Source organism: Lycium barbarum, chromosome 2, assembly GCF_019175385.1.
Source record: "Lycium barbarum isolate Lr01 chromosome 2, ASM1917538v2, whole genome shotgun sequence".
Classification (NCBI taxonomy): Eukaryota; Viridiplantae; Streptophyta; class Magnoliopsida; order Solanales; family Solanaceae; genus Lycium; species Lycium barbarum.
This window is the reverse complement of record NC_083338.1, coordinates 43,500,513-43,522,809: the sequence shown is the minus strand read 5'-3', so window position 1 is coordinate 43,522,809 and position 22,297 is coordinate 43,500,513.

The following is a 22,297-nucleotide window of genomic DNA, read 5'->3' as shown; positions in this document are numbered from 1 at the left end:
TTATGAAGGAAGGGTTAGCATTACATAACTTTTCGTCGGACTATTCTACACTTGCACGTTTCCTTCCAATGCTAGTGTCTATACCTTCATTAATATCATAACAATGGCCATTAGTCATTCACATCATCCACATTATCTAGATTTCTCAATTTGCTTCTAATTCTCCCATATTTATGGTCATGACCTCCAACTTCGTCCATTCGTCTAAAGTGTCTAGTTCATGATCTTAGTACCATTTATAATACATTCATATCGTAACACAACAACATTCATAATTCAATTCAAACTATTCCTCAAAATGTCACTATTCACCATTCATGACCTAGTTGACCACATTTTCTACAATCCATGTATTTTAATTCTCCAATACCTTAAACATCTTGTAAAAATCATGAATCTTACCTTAGAAGTTGTAGGAACAAGCTTTGGTTGATAATACTCCTCTTTGAGCAAAACCCTAGTTTTTCTCCATTTGGATTTCTTGACTTGGATGATCCTTGATGATTCCCTTATCCTTGATTCACTTGTCTTAATGTTATTGATGGCTTATAATCCTTGAAAACTCATATAATAAATGTAGAGAGAAGTTTTAGAGAGAAGTGGTGTAATGTTGTAATGAAATAAGACAAGTCTTGATCCTCACATTTAATGAATTGAAAAATCTGTGCTGGGTGAACAGTGGTCGTCCATGGAGGTTTACGGCCCGTATTCCACTACACGGCTCATCCTCCATGGGCGTAATTAACCATTTCCAGAACCAGAAGCTGGGTTGCCTTCATGGTGGTTTACGACCATGGTTTACGGGCCGTAAATCACTTTACGGTCCGTCCACCTGGTCGTATTTTACCATTTCTTTACTGGGCAGAAAGTTGAAACCTTGCATGGCAGTTTACGACTGCCAGTTTACGGACCGTATAGAAATTTACGGTCCGTATTTTGCAATACGACCACTGGGCAGTTGCAATTCTGCAACTTCCCATATTTCTTAGACTTCTCATTTTAATCACCCCCGTCCATGCACATGCATTGCTCACCTTGTATCTCATCTTAACTTAGCCAACTTCCTCGTCTCACATCAGATACTTTCGAAATCTCGCCTAAGGTCATCAACGTCGTTTCTTGCTCATGGATATCATGCACTCATATTCATCACTAGTTCATTCTCTTGCGTACCAATGGAAAATTTTCTGAGGTGTAACATCTCTCCTCCCGAAGCCTCGGGTTTGTCTCTTGGCATAGTGACGAGTCCCAAGCCAGTCTGTTCGAATGCCCCTGAATCATTCATATTGTTGGATGCGCGTGCTTTTGATCTTGTGAAGTACGGGTGGTCTGCCAGCTCGCAGTCAACACGAATCAACCTTTGGGGGGAATAATAAAAAATAAAAGAAAACCTCAAAATGAAGAAAACTGCGTTAGTATTGTGCGAATGATTGCTTGCTTTAAATAAAATAATGCGAATATTTTCCAAATAATGATGAAAGAAACACACATTGCATAGCACGCAAATCATATAACAAAAGAGGAATATAGCAATCATAGCGCGACCTATTATGCACGGGACCTCTTTTGTGCCAGAGGTAAGCCTAACGCCAAATATTCGGGATTATGATAGAGTGATCCAAGCCATTTAATTGAGACACTTGAGTTTGGAAACAAAAAGGACAAATTTCATTGAGTAAAATAAAATCGAGTATGTTAATGAGACAATGATCCAAAATACATTAAAGATGCCATAATGTAAACATAATCCTAAAACTTGGCCTAAATTTTTTTTTTATCATGCTGACGGCTGAACTGAAGATAATGCCTCGTCACTGCTAGGCCCTGTTCCCACATTCCCTTATATTTGCCATTTGAGCCCACATCTCGGGAATTCGGAGGACGAAATCCATCCTACACAAAAAGAAAATAAGTGATTTTCCAAACTTGACATGTCAAGATTAGGCTTGGATCCTTCTATCACTATCACGTTACACATGATATGCTTGTTGGTCATTGGGTCATGAAAACCCGTCGACGATTTGGTAGGTTTCCTAATTGTGGAGTCGATACCTAGGACCGACCCTGTCACGACCCGACTAGGGGGCCGCGACGAGCACCCGGTGCTAGTCCACCCGGGTACCCCTTAGCTTACACTTATGCTTGCATCTAGGTGAGCCACATAATTAAACATACACATCCTTTCATTTATCAAACTAGTCCCATTTGGACAACAACATCTATATGTCATCATAAGCATCTATGCCACATCAACATACATGAGCCGACAAGGCTAACAAAATGATATGCAAAACATAGGATGACAAGGCCAGACATATCTAACCATATACACGTGACTACGAGCCTCTAAGGAGAGTGTAACATACCACATAAGCGAGACAGCACCCCGCTATGCCCATAATTATGTACACAAAAGAATAAGTACCTAAAAGCTATGGCACCGAATGAAATGGAGCTCTGCTATGTAATCTCTGAGAAAAGCAGCTATGGATCAAGTCTGTCTCCTTGTGCACCTGCGGGCATGACGCAGCGTCCACAAACAAAAGGACGTCAGTACTAAGAATGTACTGAGTATGTAAAGCATGATCAATATCAATATGAAAGCATAATAGACAACATATGAAATAGCGTAGGGTAGGAGACAACAATGTCATCGTCATGGCACTTACTTGCTTTCTATAGGGACATTCCATTTCTATTGCGCATTCGCGTGCATACATCCATATCCATACTTACTTACCCTCATATTCATTTCCGTACTCGTATTCGTATTTCCATTCATACCTTTATTCATATCATTTGCGTCTTATATACATAATATATTCGTACTCTCATTGATGTCATATACATAGCATAAATACATATATACATACATAGCGTGCCCGACCATGAAGGTTCGGTGTTTCATACATACTTGGCCAACCAAGGCTCAAGGTTATATCTACCTGGCCCTACCAAGGCATCAGGGTTACCCGTACCATCTGCAGACGTGCGCGCGCGTTACGTAATCATATACATACTCTATATACATCCATATACATATATTCTACCCGGCATTATAAGCTCGGGGTTTCATTATAGCCCTTCATAGGCACACATACGTATAATAGCCCATAGACACCTTTAGCATCATTATTATAATCATTATCATTACTATCAATATCACTATAATCGTCGTTGTCATTACATCTATCTTATGGCCTTACTCGTCATATGAGGAACGTAGTACAATCGTAGTACATATCAAGGATCATAAGCTTAGTAGCTTTTTGAGAATAGAATCATTTGGAGCACATCATGAGCTCATAAAAGGATAAATGATTGCCAAGGAACCATGCCTTATGAAAGAAGGGTTAGCCTTAAATACCTTTTCCGTCGCCCTATTCTATACTTGCACGTTCTCCTCCGAAGCTCACGTTTCTACCTTCATTAAAGTCATATTATCATGAGAGTTGATAATTAGCACACATGGCTAGAGCTAGAGAAAATCGGATAGCATTTCCTTTATTTATACGACATTCCTCCATATCGTATTCCAACTACCAAACGTTAACAATACATTCCCTATATCATAACAATAGCCTTTAATCATCTACATTATCCACATTCCTCAATTTACTTTCATTTCTCCATATTCAATATCATAATGCATGATTTCGCCCATTCACATACAATGTCTATTTCATGATCTCAATGTCATTTATGACCCATTCATGTCACAACACAACAACAATCATGATTCAATTCAAACTATTTCACAAAATGTCACTATTCATCCTTCATGACCCATTTTGCTATACTCTTCTACAATCCGAGTATTTTAACTCCCATATACCTTAAACAACATATAAATATCATGAATCTTACCTTAGATGTTGTAGGAGCAAGCCTTAGTTGATAATGCTCCACTTGAGCAAAAACCCTAGTTTTCCTCCATTTGGATTTCTTGACTTGAATGGCCTTTAAAGGGTTTCCTTGCTCTTGATTCACTTGATTTATGTTGTTGATGACTTATAAGCCTTGAAAACCTGGTCCCACATTTAATAACCCATCACTGATCTGTCGGGTTCATTATACGGTCCATTATACGGTCCGTATAATCATTATACGTTCCGTATAATTGACCGTAAAATGTTCATTTTCCTTCACCCTTCACTGTGACCATTTTACTGTCCAATATACGGGCCGTATAAATTTATACGGTCCGTATAACTGACCGTAAAATCCCACCAGTGAGCAACCTTTTCTGTGATGGTTTTACGGTCTATTATACGGTCCGTATAATGAGCCGTATAACTCATCAGTCCACTGAACTTGTTCTCTTCGCTTCGTTTGATCTCCGATCCTTATGGAACCTTCTTAACACTTGTTCAACACTTCAGTGTCGATCTAAGGGACATTATAACCCTTTCCCAAAACATCATTGAGTCGTCATTAACTGGTTACTCGTATTTCCTCTCCGAGACTTATCAAATACTTTGCCTTCTCTAGGTAATCCTCTTATCTCATCTCTAACATATTTAAAATCTCATCTAGGGTCATCAACTGCCATTCCTCACTAGTTCGTTCACTTGCGTACCAACGGAAAATTTTTCGAGGTGTAACATTCTTCCCCCCTTAAGAACATTCGTCTCGAATGTTAAAGCCTTCGGGGATTCTATAAAAATTTCGCCAGAGTTTCCCCTATAATATGGCACTACCATCCTGCCACACAACCCATAATATCGATGCCTCACAGGGCCATAACATAATAGCATACAAACTTGGCCACACACGACCCAAAAAGCATAAAAGGAAAACATACATACCTTATGGTCTTGACGTCTCATCTTGGACTTCTTCCAAGGGCTGAAATAAATGCGGGTACTTAGATCGCATACTCTCTTCCACTTCCCATGTCATTTCCTCTCGTTTACTGCTTCTCCATAGAACCTTAACTGTGGCTACTTCTTTGTTTCTAAGCCTCCGTACTTGCCTATCTAATATGGCAATGGGTACCTCTTCGTAAGATAGCTTTTCGGTCACTTGAACGTCGTTTACTGGAACGATCCTAGTGGGATCTCCAACATATTTTTGAAGCATCGAGACATGAAATACTGGATGGACTGACTCCAATTCCGGAGGTAGGTCTAACTCATAGGCCACTTTGCCTATTTTTCGTACAATTTCATATGCCCCAATATACCGGGGACTAAGCTTTCCCTTCTTGCCAAATATCATTACACCCTTCATAGGCGATACTTTCAAAAATACCCAATCTTTCACTTCGAACTCCAAGTCCCTTCGGCGATTATCCGCATAAGACTTCTGACGACTTTGAGCCGCTAATAGCCGATCTCGTATAAGCTTGACCAATATGTCCTAAAATGCCACCGAGTTCAACCAAAACTCGCATTTGGAAAACTTTGCAAATAACTCTCGAGTTCGAAGAACTCCAAGGATAGTACGCAAATGATCCGCATGTTCTGCCTCGGATCTAGAATACACCAAGATGTCATCAATGAATACTATCACAAATAAATCCAGGAAGGGCCTGAACACATTATTCATCAGATCCATAAATACTGTTGGCGCATTAGTCAGCCCAAATGACGTTACTCGGAACTCAAAATGACCATATCTTGTTCTGAAAGCTGTCTTAGGGATATCTTTCTCCATAACTCTCACTTGATGATACCCGAACCTCAAATAGATCTTTGAAAACCATCTGGCACCTTGCCATTGATCAAATAAATCATCAATCCTCGGGAGAGGATATCTATTCTTAATCGTCACCTTATTCAATTGCCAATAATCAATGCACATTCTCAAGAAGTCATCTTTCTTTCGGACAAACAATACGGGTGCTCCCCACCGGGATGAACTAGGCTTAATAAAGCCTTTCTCAAGCAAGTCTTTCAATTGCTATTTCAATTCTTTCAGTTCTGCGGGTGCCATTCTATATGGAGGGATATATATAGGTTTAGTGCCTGGCAACACAGCAATAGCAAAATCAATCTCCCGCTCGGGAGGAAGGCCTGGAAGCCCTTCCGGGAACACATCCGGAAATTCATTCACTACGGGAACTGACTGAAGAGTCGGTGACCCAGCTTCTATATCTTGAACTCGCACTAGGTGATAAATACAACCCTTTGTGATCATTTTCCTTGCCTTTAGGTAGGAAATAAACCTACCCTTTGGAGACGCCGTATTCCCTTTCCATTCTAAGACTGGTTCTCCCGGAAATTGGAAACGAACCATTTTCATTCTACAATAAACATTGGCTTAACAAGAAGCCAACCAATCCATGCCCATAATAACATCAAAAGCTACCATCTTTAATTCATGCAAGTCGACTATAGTGCGGCGGTCACATATCACAACTACACAATCTCTATATACTCGGCTAGCTATTACCGATTCACCCACGGGCGTAGACACCTCAAAAGGTTGGATCGACTCCGGCTCGACTATAAATCGACCCGCAATATATGGAGTAACATATGAAAATGTGGAGCCCGGATCAATCAAAGCATATACATCATGAGAGAACACTGATAATATACCTGTGACCACGTCAAGAGAAGACTCAAGATCTTGGAATTCAGCCAAAGCATAAATACGGTGTTGAGGACCGCTAGAACTGGGAGCTCTGCCTCTACCTCTACCATGGCCGACTGGTGCATATGAACCTGGCCCCGTAGGGTGTATAGATGCTGAAGATTCGGCTATCGACCCTGATGGCTGGGCCCTACCTCTACTATGTACTGAGGGGCAATCACTCATGATATGGCCTGGTCGGCCACATGAATAGCAAACATCTGAACCTGATCGGCATTGACCCCAATGCAACTTCCCACACTGGGAACATCGTGGTGCGGGTGGCCTCGCCTGACCCGAATCACCCCTAAACTGGGACCCTGAAAAACTCAGACTCGGCCCTGAACGAGCAGATCTATCAAATCTCTGGCCCGAAAACCGTGGAGGTGCACTGGTCATAGGATAGCCCGAATGTCTGGGAAACTACTGTCGGTGCCCACCTCTAAACTCGCTCATCGGACCGGAAGATTTGGCCCTCTTGCTATGTCCCCGATCTTGCTCACGCTCGTTTCTCTGTTGTTGTAAACTTTCTTTTAAATTCTGAGCGTGGGCCTGAATGCGTGCAATATCCATACCGTCCTGAAGGGACGCAGTCAAACACCTATCCATCAAATGTGGCCCTAGGCCTTTAAAAAATCGGTGTACCCGGTCACCCATATCCGCTACCATGGCCGAAGCATACTTGGCCAAGGAATTGAAGCGGAGACTATATTCTAGGGCACTCATGCTGCCTTGCCTCAAGCTTAAGAATTTATCGGCCCTAGCTCGCCGAACTTCTGGAGGCATATAATGACGGAGAAAAGCATCAACAAACTCTTGCCATACCGGGGGAGGTGCATTGGCCCCCCGTGAAGCCATCCATACCGTATACCGGTGTCTGAAGCATGTATCAACCGAAGCGTCCTCAGCATACCATCAATGAAATCCTGAGGATCCTCCTCCGGCTTTGACCCAAAGAATTCTGGAGGGTTTAAAGTAATAAAATCACGGGCCCTTGCACTAACGGCCCTGTCACCTTGCCCTGAACTTTGCCTCTGAGTTTGGGCCGCAACCAATTGAGTCAACAAATTAATGGCCTCTTTCACATCTTGGCCCAAAGCATCTGGTGGAGGTGCTGGAGCTGGGGCTGAGGCTCCCTCATGCTCCTCAGTAATGGGCACTGTCTGGGAGGACTGAGATTGAGCCGCACTCTAGGACTCACTTGCCCCAACTACCGGTGGCGGTGCTCTTTCACCCCGTTTTTTTGCCACCGTCTTGTCCTTTTGGGCTGCTGTAGCCTTTCTCTTTTTAGGCATCTCTGAAATACACAACACACGATTAAGGAACAAGAATTTTCTTACATCATAGCTCTATCGCACGATTCTTATGAAGAAAGAAGGTCAATCACTCCTACAATGTCCACAGCTTCTTGTTCATAAGTGTGGCGCGCAACACACTCATAACCAAGACTCTACTAGACACGGCTCGTAGACACACCCTAGGACTGAACTACTCTGATACCACTTTTTTCACGACCCGACTAGGGGGCCGCGACGAGCACCCGTTGCTAGTCCACCCGGGCACCCCTTAGCTTACACTTATGCTTGCATCTAGGTGAGCCACATAATTAAACATACACTTCCTTTCATTTATCAAACTAGTCCCATTTGGACAACAACATATATATGTCATCATAGGCATTTAAGCCACATCAACATACATGAGCCGACAAGGCTAACAAAATGATATGCAAAACATAGGCCGACAAGGCAAGACATATCTAACCATATACACGTGACTACGAGCCTCTAAGGAGAGTATAACATACCACATAAGCGGGACAGCACCCCGCTATGCCTATAATTATGTACACAAAAGAATAAGTACCCAAAAGTTATGGCTCCGAATGAAATGGAGCTCTGCTATGTAATCTCTGAGAAAAGCAGCTATGGATCAAGTCTGTCTCCCTGTGCACCTACGGGCATGACGCAGAATCCACAAACAAAAGTACGTCAGTACGAAGAATGTACTGAGTATGTAAATCATGATCAATATCAATATGAAAGCATAATAGACACCATATGAAATAGCATAGGGTAGGAGACAACAATGTCATCGTCATGGCACTTACTTGCTTTCCATAGGGACATTCCATTTCTATTGCGTATTCGCGTGCATACATCCATATCCATACTTACTTACCCTCATATTCATTTCCGTACTCGTATTCGTATTTCCATTCATACCTTTATTCATATCATTTACGTCTTATATACATAATATATTCGTACTCTCATTGATGTCATATACATAGCATAAATACATATATACATACATAGCGTGCCCGACCATGAAGGTTCGGTGTTTCATACATACTTGGCCAACCAAGGCTCAAGGTTATATCTACCTGGCCCTACCAAGGCATCAGGGTTACCCGTACCATCTGCAGACGTGCGCGCGCGTTACGTAATCATATAAATACTCTATATACATATACTCTACCCGGCGTTATAAGCTCGGGGTTTCATTATAGCCCTTCATAGGCACACATACGTATAATATCCCATAGGCACCTTTAGCTTCATTATTATTATCATTATCATTACTATCAATATCACTATAATCGTCGTTGTCATTACATCTATCTTATGGCCTTACTCGTCATATGAGGAACGTAGTACAATCGTAGTACATATCAAGGATCATAAGCTCAGTAGCTTTTTGAGAATAGAATCATTTGGAGCACATCATGAGTTCATAGAAGGATAAATGATTGGCCAAGGAATCATGCCTTATGAAAGAAGGGTTAGCCTTACATACCTTTTCCGTCGCACTATTCTATACTTGCATGTTCTCCTCCAAAGCTCACGTTTCTACCTTCATTAAAGTCATATTATCATGAGAGTTGATAATTAGCACACATGGCTAGAGCTAGAGAAAATCGGATAGCATTTCCTTTATTTATACGACATTCCTCCATATCGTATTCCAACTACCAAACGTTAACAATACATTCCCTATATCATAACAATAGCCTTTAATCATCTACATTATCCACATTCCTCAATTTACTTTCATTTCTCCATATTCAATATCATAATGCATGATTTCGCCCATTCACATACAATGTCTATTTCATGATCTCAATGTCATTTATGACCCATTCATGTCACAACACAACAACAATCATGATTCAATTCAAACTATTTCACAAAATGTCACTATTCATCCTTCATGACCCATTTTGCTATACTCTTCTACAATCCGAGTATTTTAACTCCCATATACCTTAAACAACATATAAATATCATGAATCTTACCTTAGATGTTGTAGGAGCAAGCCTTAGTTGATAATGCTCCACTTGAGCAAAAACCCTAGTTTTCCTCCATTTGGATTTCTTGACTTGAATGGCCTTTAAAGGGTTTCCTTGCTCTTGATTCACTTGATTTATGTTGTTGATGACTTATAAGCCTTGAAAAGTTGTGTAATAAATGTAGAGAGATGTTTTAGAGAGAAGGATGAAATGTGGAAATGATTTCATGAACTTGGTCCCATATTTAATAACCCATCACTGATCTGTCGGGTTCATTATACGGTCCATTATACGGTCCGTATAATTGACCGTAAAATGTGCCTTTTCCTTCACCATTCACTGTGACCATTTTACGGTCCAATATATGGGCCGTATAAATTTATACGGTCCATATAACTGACCGTAAAATCCCACCAGTGAGCAACCTTTTCTGTGATGGTTTTACGGTCCATTATATGGTCCGTAAAACATTATACGGTCCGTATAATGAGCCGTATAACTCATTAGTCCACTGAACTTGTTCTCTTCGCTTCGTTTGATCTCCGATCCTTATGGAACCTTCTTAACACTTGTTCAACACTTCATTGTCGATCTAAGGGACATTATAACCCTTTCCCAAAACATCATTGAGTCGTCATTAACTGGTTACTCGTATTTCCTCTCCGAGACTTATCAAATACTTTTCCTTCTCTAGGCAATCCTCTTCTCTCATCTCTAACATCTTTAAAATCTCAACTAGGGTCATCAAATGCCATTCCTTACTAGTTCGTTCTCTTGTGTCCCAGCGAAAATTTTTCCGAGGTGTAACATACCCACCTAAGGTTTATGCATGCATGACTTAATAAAATTGGTGGCAAAGCTCTATCTTAAGTTTTCTAAGATTTGGCTTACTAGACACAAGGTTCCCGAGTGGACTACTCGAGTGAGAAAGCTACGCGGTCACCGGAATTCGGACACCCCGCGCATATGCCAACTCTCCTAAATTTTTGGATTTTTTGAAAAAAATTGCGGGTGCGCAAAACACACCTCGCGTGTACGTGTGATAGAGTGAGTTTTCCGGAAATTGAGGAAATATGAACGGAATGCTAGTTTAAGGAAAGCAGTAACATAGAAAATTTCAGATAATAAAACAACCACTTAAAAGCACATAAGAAAATAATAAAAGCAAAAATAAAGACAAAAACACCCAAAACATCCAATTAATTAATTATTAACCTAAGTTGTTATGGTTAAGAATCTAAATTCCCCAGCGGAGTCGCCAAGCTATTATACCCCATTTAAAACGGGTTAAATTGAGTACAACATATTGGAGATTCCTATTTGCTTTATTTTAAGGAGTCGCCGCCTAATTAATTTAATGGTGAATTAGGACACCTAATTTATTAACTAAGGCAAAGTTAAAACTAAACCTCCGTTAATGGTCCACTTAATTAGTGATTCTAGGTAAGGGTTCTAGATTATCCTAAAGGGAAGGGGTTAGGCATCCTTTAGAATCCATTAAAAAAATGGTTACCGTCCAAACTTAGGTTAATTAATGCCAAAGATGCAAAATACAGCTTGTAAATGTTGCTAGGGTTTTAAAGGAAAATGTAGTAATGCTATTTAAAATAATTATTATAAATATTGCTAAGGCTTTAAATGAAAAATGCTATTTAGAATAAGACTTATAGAAAATATAATAATTTGCATAAAGAAGACTTCAAATTCCATTTAAAATAAAACTTATAAATGTTGCTAAGGCTTTAAATAAAATGCTATTTAGAATGAGACTTGTAGAAAAATATGATAATTTGCATAAAAGGAAACTTCAAATGCCATTTTAAAATAAAAACTTATAAATGTCGCTAAGGCTTTAAATAAAGATACTATTTAAAATAAGATTTTCATAAAATATATAAGTAGAAGAAAATGTGGATTTGTGCAGCGTTTTAAATATTTGAGATAACTCAAATGGCGAGGTATTAATTTATTCTTTTGCGGTTTAGGAGTATAAACAAAATACAAAAATAACTAATGTGAGTTTTCTTTGTCCTTTTGTTATTTCTTATTAACTATGCTTAGCTAAAAATATGCGTGAATGATTCAAACTTGAAGAGTTATTTATAAAATATACTTGGGTTTATATTTCCATATTAGTGACATTTTGAAATTTCTAAGATAGTAAGAATAGAATATGATTCTCTTAACTCAAAATATATAGTCATGCTATTTTGCAAATCAATTATTCCAAATAAAATAAATATTAGACATTATAAATAGTTTTAACATAAAAACAAAAGAATAAAACTTATGGAATTAATTGTTGGTTTCTCCCTTAACTTAACTACCCCGTCTAATTCCAAGTATCCTAAATCTAAGGCTGGTCATCCTAAATAGATGAAGTATGCAATCAAAAACCTATAACAAGCGAGATAATCAATCATAAAAAATGAAGTAACGCAGCAGCTGTTTCCTTTCTTTTCATTTCAGCCCCTTTTCCCAGGAGAGGGAAAAGTATATGTTACGAGGCAAATGAGAATCTCGGGATTTCCCCCCGAGTTTTGTTCTGATAAACTCGAAGAAATGAGAGAAGTGACTGGGAATGCAGGTGCGAGGACCAATAGCAGCTTAGTCTCAAAATGAGACTGCTCGGATAATGAGTCTTCTAAAGACACCATTTCGCCCCGAGGTGTACATGTAAAAAAAAAAGATAAAGATTAGCATAAAGTTCAAGAAATTTAATAAGAGAGAGCATCAAACAATATGTTCTATTCCTTGAAAATGTAATGACTTGGTTTATCTTACTACTTGGAATGAACTGAAAACATAAATGGAATTGGCGCTCAAAGAAAGAATCAGACTAAAACAACAACACAACTGAACTTAATCAGAACTTAAAGCAAGAGAAAAACTCCATTTATCTTTCAGTTTTGCCACTCTTGACCAGAATCAGGAGACAACCAAACTCGAACACGCATTAACCAAAAAATGAATCATAAATAGCCTCTAAGAGACCTCAAGGAAGTCGAAACTGAGTAGTAATTCAGAAACTATTGCTTTAACAGAAGGTGATTCATCCTTTTAGCTAGAGACTCGGCAATGGACACAAAGGCCATCTATTAATAATTCTATTAACAGCTAACAACAAAAAAAGCAACCCCTTCTTTGAAACAAATAAACTGGAAACTAAACATTCAATATAGTATATAAACTAACCAGCGTAACAGTTTTTAAAAGGATTTTAGTGACTATTGAAATGTGTATGACTTATAATTACTCGTTGCAACTTACGACTCAAGATGCTAATACTTAATGAACGAGAACAGATGCATGCGCAAAACTACATTTTGATTAGTCATTTTCCCTAGATTTAGTTTCCAGAATAAGAATATAGAATAAAGTCAAAGACAAGCTTCCACAACTAACAAGGAAACTAAGGAAGAACCAAGATATTTCACACCCTTTACACTTCAAAATCAACTCAATTGGGCACTAAGCTCCATTCCATTTAGTCTGGGCAAACTTAAAACACATTTTTTAAACAGCCTTTTTAAAACTAAATGCCTTATCTCACAAGCTTATCAAAATGGCACGCTTATGAAAAATCATATCAACACATCTGAGAGTCTTACTTAAGTTATACTATAAATCAAAGAAAGTCTATTTTATCCTAGACTAATCAGCCCAGAAAATTCTGAAGACAATCAAGGCTCTCAAAACAAGGAGAATAGTCTGAAAAGTCTCATAAAGCCCATAAATAGTTTCTGGAAGACAAATGCATAACTGGAAATGACAGTAACCAAATAATTCCAAACAAATGCAGAATTCATAACCCTTTGAGATTCATAAAGATCACTATGCAAGCAAGACAGAAGAATAAAAGGACATACAAGGGCGAATCGAAACTGAAGCTAAGGCAATAGCTTTATACTTTCATGTTATACTTCATTATTATGATTTCCCATAGTCCAAAATAACCACATTAAAACATTAAGCAAACTAAAGCAAAATTACTCCCGGAAACCAAAACAGCAATAAACGATCTTATACTACTTCGTGTGAAACGAATGAAAAAATGAAATAGAGAAAGGGAATACTACTTATCTAACTTTGACAACATTTTAAAACTAAGCTAATATACAACCAAACGGGAAAAACACACAACTTAAGCAGACAATGAAGCCAACAAGGAAACAAGCACAACGTCATCTAAATTTAATCCTTATGAAACTAAAACAGGATCATAAATTTTCATACAAGCCCCATTTTCTAACATATGAAGAAGGAGAAAACTAATCCCTTAATTCAACAACAATCGAACTAAACACATACACTAACGACAGAACTAGAAAATGGTAAAATAAAACATGACCAAGCAGAACCTAATTAAACTAAAGATTTAGTCCACTTATATTCCAAAACTAGCATAAACTCATAATAGGCAGCAATAAGTTTAGGAGAAGCTAAATGCTGAAATAACGAGAGAATTACTGACCTTTAGCGGGTGCAGCAAAATGGGTGCGGGGGTCTCCGATTCACACTCGAACACTATCAAATCCGAGCTTGCGATGCTCGGATTCACAGCAGCAACAAGGAAAACGAAAAAAAAAATTGACTTAGTATTCTTGACCCGATATGCAGAGCTATTGCGACTACTAAAAAAATATTTTTTTAGGGAATTCTGGATGGCTGAAAAGAGCTTAATATTTTCAGGGGATTTTTCCAGGCGACTAAAAAGCTGTATTTTGTAGGAGATTTTTGGGGCGGCTCCAGAACTAAATTTCGGGGATTTCTGCGACTCAAAAAACCCTCCCTCTAAACGAACCCAGTAACGATTATTTATAGTGGGAAAATCTAGGGTTTGCTAGGGTTTGAAAAATTGAAAATTGGGCGGGATTCTTTGGTCAACAACATTCGGATTTTTGATCAGAAGGGAGAGGAATAGACAAAACTTCATTAAAAACCTGTACCCTAAAGTGAAACGGGACTGATAAAGGAGAGGATTTGAGCTTGCAAACGGACAAAGTTCATTAAGGCTACAGATCGAAAAAATCAAAAAGAGAAAAAGGAAAACCCCTTTTTCAACGTTGAACTGTGATGGGGAGGTACAAGCGTTAATTCCATTCCCGAATTGTCCATGCATGGACTGTGACCACGAAAGGGCTCTGTGGATTCGCCATTTTGGTCGACGAAGAGAGAGGGAGTGAGGAGAGAGAGGAGCGGGAAGAGAGAGAAGGTGAAAGGGAAAAAAAGAGGAGGCGGCAGGTGGGTTAGGTTTAGAAGATGAATAAGGTGGTGTGGGCCGGGTCGGACGGTGGATAATGGGCTGGATGGGTGAATTTAAACGTGGGCCGATCGGGTTAGTTCAAATGATGGGTTGGGTTGGGGTTAAATGGATAGTGGGCTGGGCAAATTAGAATGGTGGGCTGATAAATTCATAATATGGGCTGGTCCGGAAATATTGTTGTTGATTGGGCTCGGATTTGAACGAATGGGCTTCTAAATTTAAATAAAAGACCTATTTTAATTATCTGTATACTAACGTGTGCTAAAATATTACTTAAAATATGTAATTATTAATGCTCAGATAAAATTATATGACATCGCAGTAGCTGTGCGATAATATTTTTTAAAGTCAACAGTAAATAAACGCTATTATTTAATTGTGCGAAAATAAATGCGATGCGTGTGCATAGGATGGTAAAAATCCTGAAATGATTATAATGCAAATTATGATAATACTGGTAATAATAATAATAACAATAATAATAGTAATAACAAATATAATAACAACAACAACAATAATAATAATAATAATAATAATAATAATAATAATAATAATAATAATAATAATAATAATAATAATAATAATAATAAGAACAAGATAAGTAACAAAAATAATAACAGTTAGTGACTGCAATAGAATAATGAAATGCCGGTATAAGCTAATAATTATAGTAAAAATATAAATAATAATTCCTTAAGTTGCCAAAAATATTAGAAGCGTAAATAGATATTTTGGAGGAGAGGCGGGATAAAATTGGGTGTCAACAAGAGATAAGTACGGAGCTCACCGTACCGATCCACGAGACTCTACTAAACACGCTATTGTATTATAGATCGGGTAACCTAGTGCTCTGATACCAACTTGTCACGATCCAATTTAGCTAATTCGTACGCGCACTCACCTTTCCCATCTCGGTAAGCGAACCCTCAACCCAACGATAGTAAAAGCATAAATAAATAATTAAATAAGTGACAAAGAATAAATCACGTAAGTCTGACAATAAAAATATAAAAAAGTGCGGAAACAAGAAAATACAGCCTAGAGTCTGGTCTAAACCATACCAGAGCATCTAACTAGATTATACAAGTGTGGAATATAACAATACTTCAAGTCTGAATATGTCTCTGAATGGAAAATAAGACATAAATAAGGAAGAATCTTCAAGGCAGCCGACCTCTCGTGCTCACCCTATAGACTATAAGCAACCCTGGTAGCGACTATCAGCTACGAGAGACGGAAGTAGATCCAACCTGGAATTTTACATTCATAAAATAATGCAACAAGTGGAGGTCAGTACAATACGACAGTACTGGTAGGTATCATTGGCCGACTAAGTATAGCTAACATAATCCAGATAATAAAGTAAGATAAGAAGATAAATCAACAAGTATACCAGGACGGTACGCAAATGAACCACATGTTCTGCTTCAAATCGAGAATATACCAGGATCATTAATGAACACGATCACAAATAAATCTTGGAAAGGTCTGAACACATTGTTCATTAAATCCATGAATACTGTCGGCGCATTATTAACCCAAATGACATTACACGGAACTCAAAATGGCCATATCTTGTTCTAAAAGCCGTCTTAGGAATATTCTCCTCCCTAACTCTCACCTGATGATACTTGGATCTCAAATCTATTTTTGAAAACCATTTGGCACCATGCAATTGGTGAAATAAATCGTCAATCCTTTGGAGCGGATATTTATTCTTGATCGTCACCTTATTCAATTGCCTGTAGTCAATGCACATTCGCAAGGAGCCATCGTTCTTCCTCACAAATAACACGGGTGCTCCCCACGGGGAAGAACTAGGCCTCATAAAACTTTTTTCAAGCAAGTCCTTCAATTTCTCTTTCAATTCTTTTAACTTGGCAGGAGCCATTCAATAAAGAGGAATTGATATGGGCTTGGTATCCGGTAGCACATCAATAGAAAAATCAATCTCCCGTTCATGATGGAGGCCTGGAAGCTCATCCAGGAATACATCCGGAAACTCATTCACTAATGCGACAAACTGAAGAGTTGGCGATTCAGCTTCTACATCTTGAACCCGAACTAGGTGGTAAATACAACCTTTAACAATCATTTTACTCGCCTTGAGATAGGAAATAAACCTACCTCTCAGGGACGCTGTATTTACTTTCCATTCTAAAACTGGTTCCCCCGAAAACTGGAAACGAACCATTTTCATGTAAATCAACCATAGTACGATGTTCACAAATCACAACTACACAGTTTCTATATACTTGACTAGCTATTACCGGTTCCCCAACGAGTGTCGATACCTCGAATGGTTTGATTGACTCCGATTTGACCCTAAATTGACCGGCAATATATGGAGTAGCATATGACAGTGTGGAACCTGAATCTATCAATGCATATACATCATGAGAAAGTATCAACAATATACCTGTGACGACATCCATGGAAGACTCAAGATCCTGTCGTCCAGCCTAAGCATAAATACGGTGCTGAGGACCACTAGAACTGGGAGCTCTCTCTCTACCTCTACCATGGCCAACTGGTGCCTGTGAACCTTGCCCCATAGGGTGTATAGATGATGAAGACTCGGCTGCCAATCCTGAAGGCTGGACCCTACCCCTATCACCAATCGAGGGGCAATCACACATGATATGGCCTGGCCGACTGTATGTATAGTAAACCTTTGAACCTAGTCGACACTGGTCCCAATGTAACTTCTCGCATTAGGAACATCGTGGCACGGGTGGCCTTGCCTGACCCGAATCGCCTCTGAAATGAGAACAAGAAGCCTTAAAAATCTGACTCGGCCCGGAGTGAGTAGATCTATCAAATCTCTAGCCCGAAAACCGTGGAGGCGCACTAGTCATAGAATGGCCTGAATGCCTAGACAACTACTGTCTTTTCCCTCCTCTGAACTCACTAATCGAACCCGAAGATCTAGCCCTCTTGCTATACCCCCTGTCATGCCACGCTCACTTTTTTGCTGTTGTTGGCTTTCCTCTAAATTCTTGGCATGGGCTTGAATGCGTGAAATATCCATGTTGTCCTGAAGGGACACAGTCAAGAATTTATCCATCAAATGTGGCCCCAAGACACTCACAAATCGGTGCGCTCGATCACCCATATCCGCTACCATGGCCGGAGTATACCAAGCCAAAGAGTTGAAGCGGAAAGTATACTCTAAAGCACTCATGCTTCCTTGCCTAAGTTTTAAGAACTTATCGGCCCTAGCCCACTGAACTTCTGGAGGCAAGTAATGTCAGAGGAAGGAGTCCACAAATTATTTCCATACCGGGGAAGGTGCATTAACTCCCCTTGAAGCAATCCAAACCATATACCAATGAACCACGACATCTCGTAATCTATAGGATGCTAGCTCTACTGATTCAATGTCTGAAACATGCATTAACCGAAGTGTCCTCAACATCCCATCAATAAAGCTCTGAGGGTCCTTATCCAGCTTTGACCCGAAGAATTTCGGTGGGTTTAAGCAAATAAAATCACGAGCTCTTGCACTAACAGCCCTATCACCTTGACCTGTACTTTGCCGCTAGGTCTGAGCGGCAACCAACTGAGTGAGTAAATGAATGGCCTCTTTCACAGCTTGGCCCACAGTATCTGGTGGAGGAGCTGAGGCTGAGGCTCCCTCATTGTCACGACCCAGCTCCGTGGGCCGCGACTGGTGCCCTATTTGGACACCCCAAACAGACTTACATACTAACTCGTCATATTCTTGTTTAACTCAGATTTCATATTAATCATTTTAAACGGATCTGAGATCAAATATTATCTTAAGCGGTCGCGCGTGCAAAGATATCATATCAAAGCCAAAAGGGGCGGCGGAATATATATCGCCGAATGTATGCACATATACAAATATATGGGCCACCATGGCCGCCATAACAGACAGGACCGCATTAAGACGCAGATCATAAACAAAGCGAACACACACAGGACCCACGACCCACATATATGACTACAGGCCTCTACAAACCATACCGGAAACATATGACGGGACAGGGCCCCGCCGTACCCCAAATAGTCGAATATACTGAAACATATATATGACAGAAGATATGTACCAAAAGATGGGCTCTGAATCAAAATGGGCACTCTGTAGTAGCAGAATGTGTGTCCTACTCTGGCGGATCACGAACCTCTGCACCTGCGGGCATGAAACGCAGCCCCCGAAGAAAGGGGGTCAGTACGAAAGATGTACTGAGTATGTAAAGCATAGAGTACAGAAATTCAAATCACAACTGAAGGGAAAGATACAAAAAGAGAATACCGAATCAGTATACCATAACCTGTGCTGAAAACATATGTATACATATAATGCAAATAAAAAATCGTGCATAAGGCTCAGGAACGTGGTCACCACTCCGACGCTGGTGCCACAACACAGCATACTCCAGAAGGTTTCAAATCTCCGTACGAACCCCAAATATAACATATTATCACAACATATCATATCATCAAAACATATCATAAGCCATATCACAGCATAACTCCACAAACGGTACCCGGCCCTATGGCGAGGTCTCGGGGACCGTAACACATCATACTGCCGAATATGTCATAATACGCACGATCACAAAACCGGCCCGGGAACCGGCGAACGATATCATAATAGTAGGCACGAGCAGAGTAGTGCGGAAACCATATGCATATACACAATTAAATTCCAAGGCTCGACAAACAAATACATATAAATGTATTGATGCCAGAAAGCTCAAAGTAGGTATCGAATCTGTCAGAATTAGTATACGAAAGATATGAGCCTTTAAGTTTACAAAACTTTCGAAAAATACCTCATAGGTCATTTCCTGAAAATTTTAGTATCAATCACATTAGGGAGCTTTTAAATAAATTATGGAGCAAATCAAACGGAGCCTTAAATTCATAGGCAAAAGTTCCATTTTGGTGTCATACAGAAATAGGTTAAATAAGACGAACAAAGAAAGTCTCGTTACTAGTGGGCCCACCTCGGGTAAAGTCGAGGGGGCGTACGAAATTTACAAATATTAGACTCTATGGAGTCATCCATGAAAGTTTCGAGGCGATTCAGTTACGTATGTGAAAGTTACGAGCGCTTGAGCATTTCTTTCCAACAAACATAAGATTCTAATTCAATTTCATTGAATGAAATAGTACTAAAAGTAAACTCGGATTTCTATGAACAGAGGATTCCCCGAGGCTCAAATTCAAACCTAGTACATCTAAGACATGGCAAAAGAAGGAATGGTAGGGCTTTACATACCTTATTCGCGTTTTACGCTCGTCCGAACTCAACTCCCGTTTCCTCCAAAATCTACAATTGGTCATGGTTACCAAATATGAGTTTCAAGCTTTAAGAATTCAAACTTAAATCCCTATTTGTCTACCGAAATTTCGGCAGCATTTCCCCTATAAATTCAACATCCCCGAGAACTTACTCGGCCATAATATCAACAATCAACGCCCCTCAACAATACCAACAACATCAACAACCACAATAAAACACATTCTAACGTAATTCTTCTTCCTTTCTACATAAGGCGACAACTTCCATTCCAACTTCACAATATCAAGCTAATATCAACATTTTCATATTTATTAACTAATTCAAGATTATTCAAACATAATTCAATAGCATTTCAAGCAATACTCAAGGATTCAAACAATCCCGCTAACTCCATATTCCATCTGAAACCTCTACAAATGCAACGGAACTACCAAGTCGCATTGTCTTCTTCCAAATTTAATAACGACAATATTAATTCACATTCTAGAATTCTTCTTCCATAATTACATAAAAACTATACCAAAATCACATAATTTCCCATAACAACCTATAACCAATTTCAATGCCGACTCGAATCGTTTAAGCTTATATTTACATCGTAAACGCCACTACGACACAATTAGCAGGCCAAATAAAATCTAATTCATCCCCCCTTCACCCCCACACCACACGGCCTCACACACACCACACGGCCATGCACACACTCACACCAATTTCATGATTTTCATACAATTCTAATCATTTTAACATACATACATCTTCCATAACATAAGAGAATAAAACTCTTCCCTTTTTCTTCAATTTCCAACTTGCCGCAAATGTAGTCCTCTCGCTAAACTAATTATACCACGTCGGAGAGCGTCTTGAACTTACTAATAATTCAAGAAGAACAAGATTTTAGGATCAAAGTTAAAGGCTAGGATTTTTTTTCTTTCTTTAGGGGGTTCGGCCGAATGGCCCCTTAAGTTCTCACTCTCTCTTTTTGTTTTAATTTCTTGAAACTTCTATGGATGAACATGTATATATAATTACCCCCTTATATTAATTGATCACATGACCAATTAAATGGGCTTGGGCTAAGGCACATGGCTGGCCACCCCTATACACTTGGGCCTCAATTTCTCTTATTATTTTTTAAGCCCAATTCATTAAGATCTTATTTTTTGTGATTCACGGAATTAATTTCTAAAATTCCAATTTTTCCCTTGGCCTTCCTCCGTATTTCCGCAATAATATTTTTCATGAACAACACACATATATGAAATAAAATAAAATATAGCCCTCATTTCCGTCAAAGCAAGATTATTCCAAATGCACAAAATGCGGAATATAACATTCTCCCCCCTTTTTAGAACATTCGTCCTCGAATGTTAAATTAGCCTTATAGGGTCCCACAAGCTTATCGGGGGAGTTTCTTTTTATGAGTAGCAAGTATAAATCATTTACCCATCAATGTAACAAATTTAAGAATGCAGATTACCTGTAGGTGTAGAGAACAAGTGAGGATATTTCTTCTTCATTTCGTCCTCTGCTTCGCAGGTCATTTCTTCTCTATTATTGTTTCGCCATAAAACCTTGACAGAGGGTATATCCTTGGTCCGCAGCCTCCTCACCAGACGATCCAGAATAGCTACAGGTTGCTCTTCATACGACAAGTCCTCCGTTACCTGGATCTCATCTACTGGGAATATTCTATCAGGATCACCAACACATTTACGGAGCATGGATACATGAAATACCGGGTGTACTGCCTCCAGATCGGATGGTAAGTCTAGCTCATAGGCGACCTCGCCTATCTTCCGGATAATATGATACGACCCGATATACCGCGGACTAATCTTACCCTTTTTACCGAATCTCATTACCCCCTTCATAGGCGATACC